The sequence below is a fragment of the Sphaerodactylus townsendi genome, linkage group LG05, assembly GCF_021028975.2.
Source record: "Sphaerodactylus townsendi isolate TG3544 linkage group LG05, MPM_Stown_v2.3, whole genome shotgun sequence".
Taxonomy (NCBI): domain Eukaryota; kingdom Metazoa; phylum Chordata; class Lepidosauria; order Squamata; family Sphaerodactylidae; genus Sphaerodactylus; species Sphaerodactylus townsendi.
Window position 1 is genome coordinate 8180575 of NC_059429.1, and position 10099 is coordinate 8190673.

Genomic DNA, 10099 nt, shown 5'->3' on the forward strand with positions numbered 1-10099 from the left:
CCCCCCCCCCCCCACCCCCCCCCCCCCCCACCCCCCCCCCCCCCCACCCCCCCCCCCCCCCACCCCCCCCCCCCCCCACCCCCCCCCCCCCCCACCCCCCCCCCCCCCCACCCCCCCCCCCCCCCACCCCCCCCCCCCCCCACCCCCCCCCCCCCCCACCCCCCCCCCCCCCCACCCCCCCCCCCCCCCACCCCCCCCCCCCCCCACCCCCCCCCCCCCCCACCCCCCCCCCCCCCCACCCCCCCCCCCCCCCACCCCCCCCCCCCCCCACCCCCCCCCCCCCCCACCCCCCCCCCCCCCCACCCCCCCCCCCCCCCACCCCCCCCCCCCCCCACCCCCCCCCCCCCCCACCCCCCCCCCCCCCCACCCCCCCCCCCCCCCACCCCCCCCCCCCCCCACCCCCCCCCCCCCCCACCCCCCCCCCCCCCCACCCCCCCCCCCCCCCACCCCCCCCCCCCCCCACCCCCCCCCCCCCCCACCCCCCCCCCCCCCCACCCCCCCCCCCCCCCACCCCCCCCCCCCCCCACCCCCCCCCCCCCCCACCCCCCCCCCCCCCCACCCCCCCCCCCCCCCACCCCCCCCCCCCCCCACCCCCCCCCCCCCCCACCCCCCCCCCCCCCCACCCCCCCCCCCCCCCACCCCCCCCCCCCCCCACCCCCCCCCCCCCCCACCCCCCCCCCCCCCCACCCCCCCCCCCCCCCACCCCCCCCCCCCCCCACCCCCCCCCCCCCCCACCCCCCCCCCCCCCCACCCCCCCCCCCCCCCACCCCCCCCCCCCCCCACCCCCCCCCCCCCCCACCCCCCCCCCCCCCCACCCCCCCCCCCCCCCACCCCCCCCCCCCCCCACCCCCCCCCCCCCCCACCCCCCCCCCCCCCCACCCCCCCCCCCCCCCACCCCCCCCCCCCCCCACCCCCCCCCCCCCCCACCCCCCCCCCCCCCCACCCCCCCCCCCCCCCACCCCCCCCCCCCCCCACCCCCCCCCCCCCCCACCCCCCCCCCCCCCCACCCCCCCCCCCCCCCACCCCCCCCCCCCCCCACCCCCCCCCCCCCCCACCCCCCCCCCCCCCCACCCCCCCCCCCCCCCACCCCCCCCCCCCCCCACCCCCCCCCCCCCCCACCCCCCCCCCCCCCCACCCCCCCCCCCCCCCACCCCCCCCCCCCCCCACCCCCCCCCCCCCCCACCCCCCCCCCCCCCCACCCCCCCCCCCCCCCACCCCCCCCCCCCCCCACCCCCCCCCCCCCCCACCCCCCCCCCCCCCCACCCCCCCCCCCCCCCACCCCCCCCCCCCCCCACCCCCCCCCCCCCCCACCCCCCCCCCCCCCCACCCCCCCCCCCCCCCACCCCCCCCCCCCCCCACCCCCCCCCCCCCCCACCCCCCCCCCCCCCCACCCCCCCCCCCCCCCACCCCCCCCCCCCCCCACCCCCCCCCCCCCCCACCCCCCCCCCCCCCCACCCCCCCCCCCCCCCACCCCCCCCCCCCCCCACCCCCCCCCCCCCCCACCCCCCCCCCCCCCCACCCCCCCCCCCCCCCACCCCCCCCCCCCCCCACCCCCCCCCCCCCCCACCCCCCCCCCCCCCCACCCCCCCCCCCCCCCACCCCCCCCCCCCCCCACCCCCCCCCCCCCCCACCCCCCCCCCCCCCCACCCCCCCCCCCCCCCACCCCCCCCCCCCCCCACCCCCCCCCCCCCCCACCCCCCCCCCCCCCCACCCCCCCCCCCCCCCACCCCCCCCCCCCCCCACCCCCCCCCCCCCCCACCCCCCCCCCCCCCCACCCCCCCCCCCCCCCACCCCCCCCCCCCCCCACCCCCCCCCCCCCCCACCCCCCCCCCCCCCCACCCCCCCCCCCCCCCACCCCCCCCCCCCCCCACCCCCCCCCCCCCCCACCCCCCCCCCCCCCCACCCCCCCCCCCCCCCACCCCCCCCCCCCCCCACCCCCCCCCCCCCCCACCCCCCCCCCCCCCCACCCCCCCCCCCCCCCACCCCCCCCCCCCCCCACCCCCCCCCCCCCCCACCCCCCCCCCCCCCCACCCCCCCCCCCCCCCACCCCCCCCCCCCCCCACCCCCCCCCCCCCCCACCCCCCCCCCCCCCCACCCCCCCCCCCCCCCACCCCCCCCCCCCCCCACCCCCCCCCCCCCCCACCCCCCCCCCCCCCCACCCCCCCCCCCCCCCACCCCCCCCCCCCCCCACCCCCCCCCCCCCCCACCCCCCCCCCCCCCCACCCCCCCCCCCCCCCACCCCCCCCCCCCCCCACCCCCCCCCCCCCCCACCCCCCCCCCCCCCCACCCCCCCCCCCCCCCACCCCCCCCCCCCCCCACCCCCCCCCCCCCCCACCCCCCCCCCCCCCCACCCCCCCCCCCCCCCACCCCCCCCCCCCCCCACCCCCCCCCCCCCCCACCCCCCCCCCCCCCCACCCCCCCCCCCCCCCACCCCCCCCCCCCCCCACCCCCCCCCCCCCCCACCCCCCCCCCCCCCCACCCCCCCCCCCCCCCACCCCCCCCCCCCCCCACCCCCCCCCCCCCCCACCCCCCCCCCCCCCCACCCCCCCCCCCCCCCACCCCCCCCCCCCCCCACCCCCCCCCCCCCCCACCCCCCCCCCCCCCCACCCCCCCCCCCCCCCACCCCCCCCCCCCCCCACCCCCCCCCCCCCCCACCCCCCCCCCCCCCCACCCCCCCCCCCCCCCACCCCCCCCCCCCCCCACCCCCCCCCCCCCCCACCCCCCCCCCCCCCCACCCCCCCCCCCCCCCACCCCCCCCCCCCCCCACCCCCCCCCCCCCCCACCCCCCCCCCCCCCCACCCCCCCCCCCCCCCACCCCCCCCCCCCCCCACCCCCCCCCCCCCCCACCCCCCCCCCCCCCCACCCCCCCCCCCCCCCACCCCCCCCCCCCCCCACCCCCCCCCCCCCCCACCCCCCCCCCCCCCCACCCCCCCCCCCCCCCACCCCCCCCCCCCCCCACCCCCCCCCCCCCCCACCCCCCCCCCCCCCCACCCCCCCCCCCCCCCACCCCCCCCCCCCCCCACCCCCCCCCCCCCCCACCCCCCCCCCCCCCCACCCCCCCCCCCCCCCACCCCCCCCCCCCCCCACCCCCCCCCCCCCCCACCCCCCCCCCCCCCCACCCCCCCCCCCCCCCACCCCCCCCCCCCCCCACCCCCCCCCCCCCCCACCCCCCCCCCCCCCCACCCCCCCCCCCCCCCACCCCCCCCCCCCCCCACCCCCCCCCCCCCCCACCCCCCCCCCCCCCCACCCCCCCCCCCCCCCACCCCCCCCCCCCCCCACCCCCCCCCCCCCCCACCCCCCCCCCCCCCCACCCCCCCCCCCCCCCACCCCCCCCCCCCCCCACCCCCCCCCCCCCCCACCCCCCCCCCCCCCCACCCCCCCCCCCCCCCACCCCCCCCCCCCCCCACCCCCCCCCCCCCCCACCCCCCCCCCCCCCCACCCCCCCCCCCCCCCACCCCCCCCCCCCCCCACCCCCCCCCCCCCCCACCCCCCCCCCCCCCCACCCCCCCCCCCCCCCACCCCCCCCCCCCCCCACCCCCCCCCCCCCCCACCCCCCCCCCCCCCCACCCCCCCCCCCCCCCACCCCCCCCCCCCCCCACCCCCCCCCCCCCCCACCCCCCCCCCCCCCCACCCCCCCCCCCCCCCACCCCCCCCCCCCCCCACCCCCCCCCCCCCCCACCCCCCCCCCCCCCCACCCCCCCCCCCCCCCACCCCCCCCCCCCCCCACCCCCCCCCCCCCCCACCCCCCCCCCCCCCCACCCCCCCCCCCCCCCACCCCCCCCCCCCCCCACCCCCCCCCCCCCCCACCCCCCCCCCCCCCCACCCCCCCCCCCCCCCACCCCCCCCCCCCCCCACCCCCCCCCCCCCCCACCCCCCCCCCCCCCCACCCCCCCCCCCCCCCACCCCCCCCCCCCCCCACCCCCCCCCCCCCCCACCCCCCCCCCCCCCCACCCCCCCCCCCCCCCACCCCCCCCCCCCCCCACCCCCCCCCCCCCCCACCCCCCCCCCCCCCCACCCCCCCCCCCCCCCACCCCCCCCCCCCCCCACCCCCCCCCCCCCCCACCCCCCCCCCCCCCCACCCCCCCCCCCCCCCACCCCCCCCCCCCCCCACCCCCCCCCCCCCCCACCCCCCCCCCCCCCCACCCCCCCCCCCCCCCACCCCCCCCCCCCCCCACCCCCCCCCCCCCCCACCCCCCCCCCCCCCCACCCCCCCCCCCCCCCACCCCCCCCCCCCCCCACCCCCCCCCCCCCCCACCCCCCCCCCCCCCCACCCCCCCCCCCCCCCACCCCCCCCCCCCCCCACCCCCCCCCCCCCCCACCCCCCCCCCCCCCCACCCCCCCCCCCCCCCACCCCCCCCCCCCCCCACCCCCCCCCCCCCCCACCCCCCCCCCCCCCCACCCCCCCCCCCCCCCACCCCCCCCCCCCCCCACCCCCCCCCCCCCCCACCCCCCCCCCCCCCCACCCCCCCCCCCCCCCACCCCCCCCCCCCCCCACCCCCCCCCCCCCCCACCCCCCCCCCCCCCCACCCCCCCCCCCCCCCACCCCCCCCCCCCCCCACCCCCCCCCCCCCCCACCCCCCCCCCCCCCCACCCCCCCCCCCCCCCACCCCCCCCCCCCCCCACCCCCCCCCCCCCCCACCCCCCCCCCCCCCCACCCCCCCCCCCCCCCACCCCCCCCCCCCCCCACCCCCCCCCCCCCCCACCCCCCCCCCCCCCCACCCCCCCCCCCCCCCACCCCCCCCCCCCCCCACCCCCCCCCCCCCCCACCCCCCCCCCCCCCCACCCCCCCCCCCCCCCACCCCCCCCCCCCCCCACCCCCCCCCCCCCCCACCCCCCCCCCCCCCCACCCCCCCCCCCCCCCACCCCCCCCCCCCCCCACCCCCCCCCCCCCCCACCCCCCCCCCCCCCCACCCCCCCCCCCCCCCACCCCCCCCCCCCCCCACCCCCCCCCCCCCCCACCCCCCCCCCCCCCCACCCCCCCCCCCCCCCACCCCCCCCCCCCCCCACCCCCCCCCCCCCCCACCCCCCCCCCCCCCCACCCCCCCCCCCCCCCACCCCCCCCCCCCCCCACCCCCCCCCCCCCCCACCCCCCCCCCCCCCCACCCCCCCCCCCCCCCACCCCCCCCCCCCCCCACCCCCCCCCCCCCCCACCCCCCCCCCCCCCCACCCCCCCCCCCCCCCACCCCCCCCCCCCCCCACCCCCCCCCCCCCCCACCCCCCCCCCCCCCCACCCCCCCCCCCCCCCACCCCCCCCCCCCCCCACCCCCCCCCCCCCCCACCCCCCCCCCCCCCCACCCCCCCCCCCCCCCACCCCCCCCCCCCCCCACCCCCCCCCCCCCCCACCCCCCCCCCCCCCCACCCCCCCCCCCCCCCACCCCCCCCCCCCCCCACCCCCCCCCCCCCCCACCCCCCCCCCCCCCCACCCCCCCCCCCCCCCACCCCCCCCCCCCCCCACCCCCCCCCCCCCCCACCCCCCCCCCCCCCCACCCCCCCCCCCCCCCACCCCCCCCCCCCCCCACCCCCCCCCCCCCCCACCCCCCCCCCCCCCCACCCCCCCCCCCCCCCACCCCCCCCCCCCCCCACCCCCCCCCCCCCCCACCCCCCCCCCCCCCCACCCCCCCCCCCCCCCACCCCCCCCCCCCCCCACCCCCCCCCCCCCCCACCCCCCCCCCCCCCCACCCCCCCCCCCCCCCACCCCCCCCCCCCCCCACCCCCCCCCCCCCCCACCCCCCCCCCCCCCCACCCCCCCCCCCCCCCACCCCCCCCCCCCCCCACCCCCCCCCCCCCCCACCCCCCCCCCCCCCCACCCCCCCCCCCCCCCACCCCCCCCCCCCCCCACCCCCCCCCCCCCCCACCCCCCCCCCCCCCCACCCCCCCCCCCCCCCACCCCCCCCCCCCCCCACCCCCCCCCCCCCCCACCCCCCCCCCCCCCCACCCCCCCCCCCCCCCACCCCCCCCCCCCCCCACCCCCCCCCCCCCCCACCCCCCCCCCCCCCCACCCCCCCCCCCCCCCACCCCCCCCCCCCCCCACCCCCCCCCCCCCCCACCCCCCCCCCCCCCCACCCCCCCCCCCCCCCACCCCCCCCCCCCCCCACCCCCCCCCCCCCCCACCCCCCCCCCCCCCCACCCCCCCCCCCCCCCACCCCCCCCCCCCCCCACCCCCCCCCCCCCCCACCCCCCCCCCCCCCCACCCCCCCCCCCCCCCACCCCCCCCCCCCCCCACCCCCCCCCCCCCCCACCCCCCCCCCCCCCCACCCCCCCCCCCCCCCACCCCCCCCCCCCCCCACCCCCCCCCCCCCCCACCCCCCCCCCCCCCCACCCCCCCCCCCCCCCACCCCCCCCCCCCCCCACCCCCCCCCCCCCCCACCCCCCCCCCCCCCCACCCCCCCCCCCCCCCACCCCCCCCCCCCCCCACCCCCCCCCCCCCCCACCCCCCCCCCCCCCCACCCCCCCCCCCCCCCACCCCCCCCCCCCCCCACCCCCCCCCCCCCCCACCCCCCCCCCCCCCCACCCCCCCCCCCCCCCACCCCCCCCCCCCCCCACCCCCCCCCCCCCCCACCCCCCCCCCCCCCCACCCCCCCCCCCCCCCACCCCCCCCCCCCCCCACCCCCCCCCCCCCCCACCCCCCCCCCCCCCCACCCCCCCCCCCCCCCACCCCCCCCCCCCCCCACCCCCCCCCCCCCCCACCCCCCCCCCCCCCCACCCCCCCCCCCCCCCACCCCCCCCCCCCCCCACCCCCCCCCCCCCCCACCCCCCCCCCCCCCCACCCCCCCCCCCCCCCACCCCCCCCCCCCCCCACCCCCCCCCCCCCCCACCCCCCCCCCCCCCCACCCCCCCCCCCCCCCACCCCCCCCCCCCCCCACCCCCCCCCCCCCCCACCCCCCCCCCCCCCCACCCCCCCCCCCCCCCACCCCCCCCCCCCCCCACCCCCCCCCCCCCCCACCCCCCCCCCCCCCCACCCCCCCCCCCCCCCACCCCCCCCCCCCCCCACCCCCCCCCCCCCCCACCCCCCCCCCCCCCCACCCCCCCCCCCCCCCACCCCCCCCCCCCCCCACCCCCCCCCCCCCCCACCCCCCCCCCCCCCCACCCCCCCCCCCCCCCACCCCCCCCCCCCCCCACCCCCCCCCCCCCCCACCCCCCCCCCCCCCCACCCCCCCCCCCCCCCACCCCCCCCCCCCCCCACCCCCCCCCCCCCCCACCCCCCCCCCCCCCCACCCCCCCCCCCCCCCACCCCCCCCCCCCCCCACCCCCCCCCCCCCCCACCCCCCCCCCCCCCCACCCCCCCCCCCCCCCACCCCCCCCCCCCCCCACCCCCCCCCCCCCCCACCCCCCCCCCCCCCCACCCCCCCCCCCCCCCACCCCCCCCCCCCCCCACCCCCCCCCCCCCCCACCCCCCCCCCCCCCCACCCCCCCCCCCCCCCACCCCCCCCCCCCCCCACCCCCCCCCCCCCCCACCCCCCCCCCCCCCCACCCCCCCCCCCCCCCACCCCCCCCCCCCCCCACCCCCCCCCCCCCCCACCCCCCCCCCCCCCCACCCCCCCCCCCCCCCACCCCCCCCCCCCCCCACCCCCCCCCCCCCCCACCCCCCCCCCCCCCCACCCCCCCCCCCCCCCACCCCCCCCCCCCCCCACCCCCCCCCCCCCCCACCCCCCCCCCCCCCCACCCCCCCCCCCCCCCACCCCCCCCCCCCCCCACCCCCCCCCCCCCCCACCCCCCCCCCCCCCCACCCCCCCCCCCCCCCACCCCCCCCCCCCCCCACCCCCCCCCCCCCCCACCCCCCCCCCCCCCCACCCCCCCCCCCCCCCACCCCCCCCCCCCCCCACCCCCCCCCCCCCCCACCCCCCCCCCCCCCCACCCCCCCCCCCCCCCACCCCCCCCCCCCCCCACCCCCCCCCCCCCCCACCCCCCCCCCCCCCCACCCCCCCCCCCCCCCACCCCCCCCCCCCCCCACCCCCCCCCCCCCCCACCCCCCCCCCCCCCCACCCCCCCCCCCCCCCACCCCCCCCCCCCCCCACCCCCCCCCCCCCCCACCCCCCCCCCCCCCCACCCCCCCCCCCCCCCACCCCCCCCCCCCCCCACCCCCCCCCCCCCCCACCCCCCCCCCCCCCCACCCCCCCCCCCCCCCACCCCCCCCCCCCCCCACCCCCCCCCCCCCCCACCCCCCCCCCCCCCCACCCCCCCCCCCCCCCACCCCCCCCCCCCCCCACCCCCCCCCCCCCCCACCCCCCCCCCCCCCCACCCCCCCCCCCCCCCACCCCCCCCCCCCCCCACCCCCCCCCCCCCCCACCCCCCCCCCCCCCCACCCCCCCCCCCCCCCACCCCCCCCCCCCCCCACCCCCCCCCCCCCCCACCCCCCCCCCCCCCCACCCCCCCCCCCCCCCACCCCCCCCCCCCCCCACCCCCCCCCCCCCCCACCCCCCCCCCCCCCCACCCCCCCCCCCCCCCACCCCCCCCCCCCCCCACCCCCCCCCCCCCCCACCCCCCCCCCCCCCCACCCCCCCCCCCCCCCACCCCCCCCCCCCCCCACCCCCCCCCCCCCCCACCCCCCCCCCCCCCCACCCCCCCCCCCCCCCACCCCCCCCCCCCCCCACCCCCCCCCCCCCCCACCCCCCCCCCCCCCCACCCCCCCCCCCCCCCACCCCCCCCCCCCCCCACCCCCCCCCCCCCCCACCCCCCCCCCCCCCCACCCCCCCCCCCCCCCACCCCCCCCCCCCCCCACCCCCCCCCCCCCCCACCCCCCCCCCCCCCCACCCCCCCCCCCCCCCACCCCCCCCCCCCCCCACCCCCCCCCCCCCCCACCCCCCCCCCCCCCCACCCCCCCCCCCCCCCACCCCCCCCCCCCCCCACCCCCCCCCCCCCCCACCCCCCCCCCCCCCCACCCCCCCCCCCCCCCACCCCCCCCCCCCCCCACCCCCCCCCCCCCCCACCCCCCCCCCCCCCCACCCCCCCCCCCCCCCACCCCCCCCCCCCCCCACCCCCCCCCCCCCCCACCCCCCCCCCCCCCCACCCCCCCCCCCCCCCACCCCCCCCCCCCCCCACCCCCCCCCCCCCCCACCCCCCCCCCCCCCCACCCCCCCCCCCCCCCACCCCCCCCCCCCCCCACCCCCCCCCCCCCCCACCCCCCCCCCCCCCCACCCCCCCCCCCCCCCACCCCCCCCCCCCCCCACCCCCCCCCCCCCCCACCCCCCCCCCCCCCCACCCCCCCCCCCCCCCACCCCCCCCCCCCCCCACCCCCCCCCCCCCCCACCCCCCCCCCCCCCCACCCCCCCCCCCCCCCACCCCCCCCCCCCCCCACCCCCCCCCCCCCCCACCCCCCCCCCCCCCCACCCCCCCCCCCCCCCACCCCCCCCCCCCCCCACCCCCCCCCCCCCCCACCCCCCCCCCCCCCCACCCCCCCCCCCCCCCACCCCCCCCCCCCCCCACCCCCCCCCCCCCCCACCCCCCCCCCCCCCCACCCCCCCCCCCCCCCACCCCCCCCCCCCCCCACCCCCCCCCCCCCCCACCCCCCCCCCCCCCCACCCCCCCCCCCCCCCACCCCCCCCCCCCCCCACCCCCCCCCCCCCCCACCCCCCCCCCCCCCCACCCCCCCCCCCCCCCACCCCCCCCCCCCCCCACCCCCCCCCCCCCCCACCCCCCCCCCCCCCCACCCCCCCCCCCCCCCACCCCCCCCCCCCCCCACCCCCCCCCCCCCCCACCCCCCCCCCCCCCCACCCCCCCCCCCCCCCACCCCCCCCCCCCCCCACCCCCCCCCCCCCCCACCCCCCCCCCCCCCCACCCCCCCCCCCCCCCACCCCCCCCCCCCCCCACCCCCCCCCCCCCCCACCCCCCCCCCCCCCCACCCCCCCCCCCCCCCACCCCCCCCCCCCCCCACCCCCCCCCCCCCCCACCCCCCCCCCCCCCCACCCCCCCCCCCCCCCACCCCCCCCCCCCCCCACCCCCCCCCCCCCCCACCCCCCCCCCCCCCCACCCCCCCCCCCCCCCACCCCCCCCCCCCCCCACCCCCCCCCCCCCCCACCCCCCCCCCCCCCCACCCCCCCCCCCCCCCACCCCCCCCCCCCCCCACCCCCCCCCCCCCCCACCCCCCCCCCCCCCCACCCCC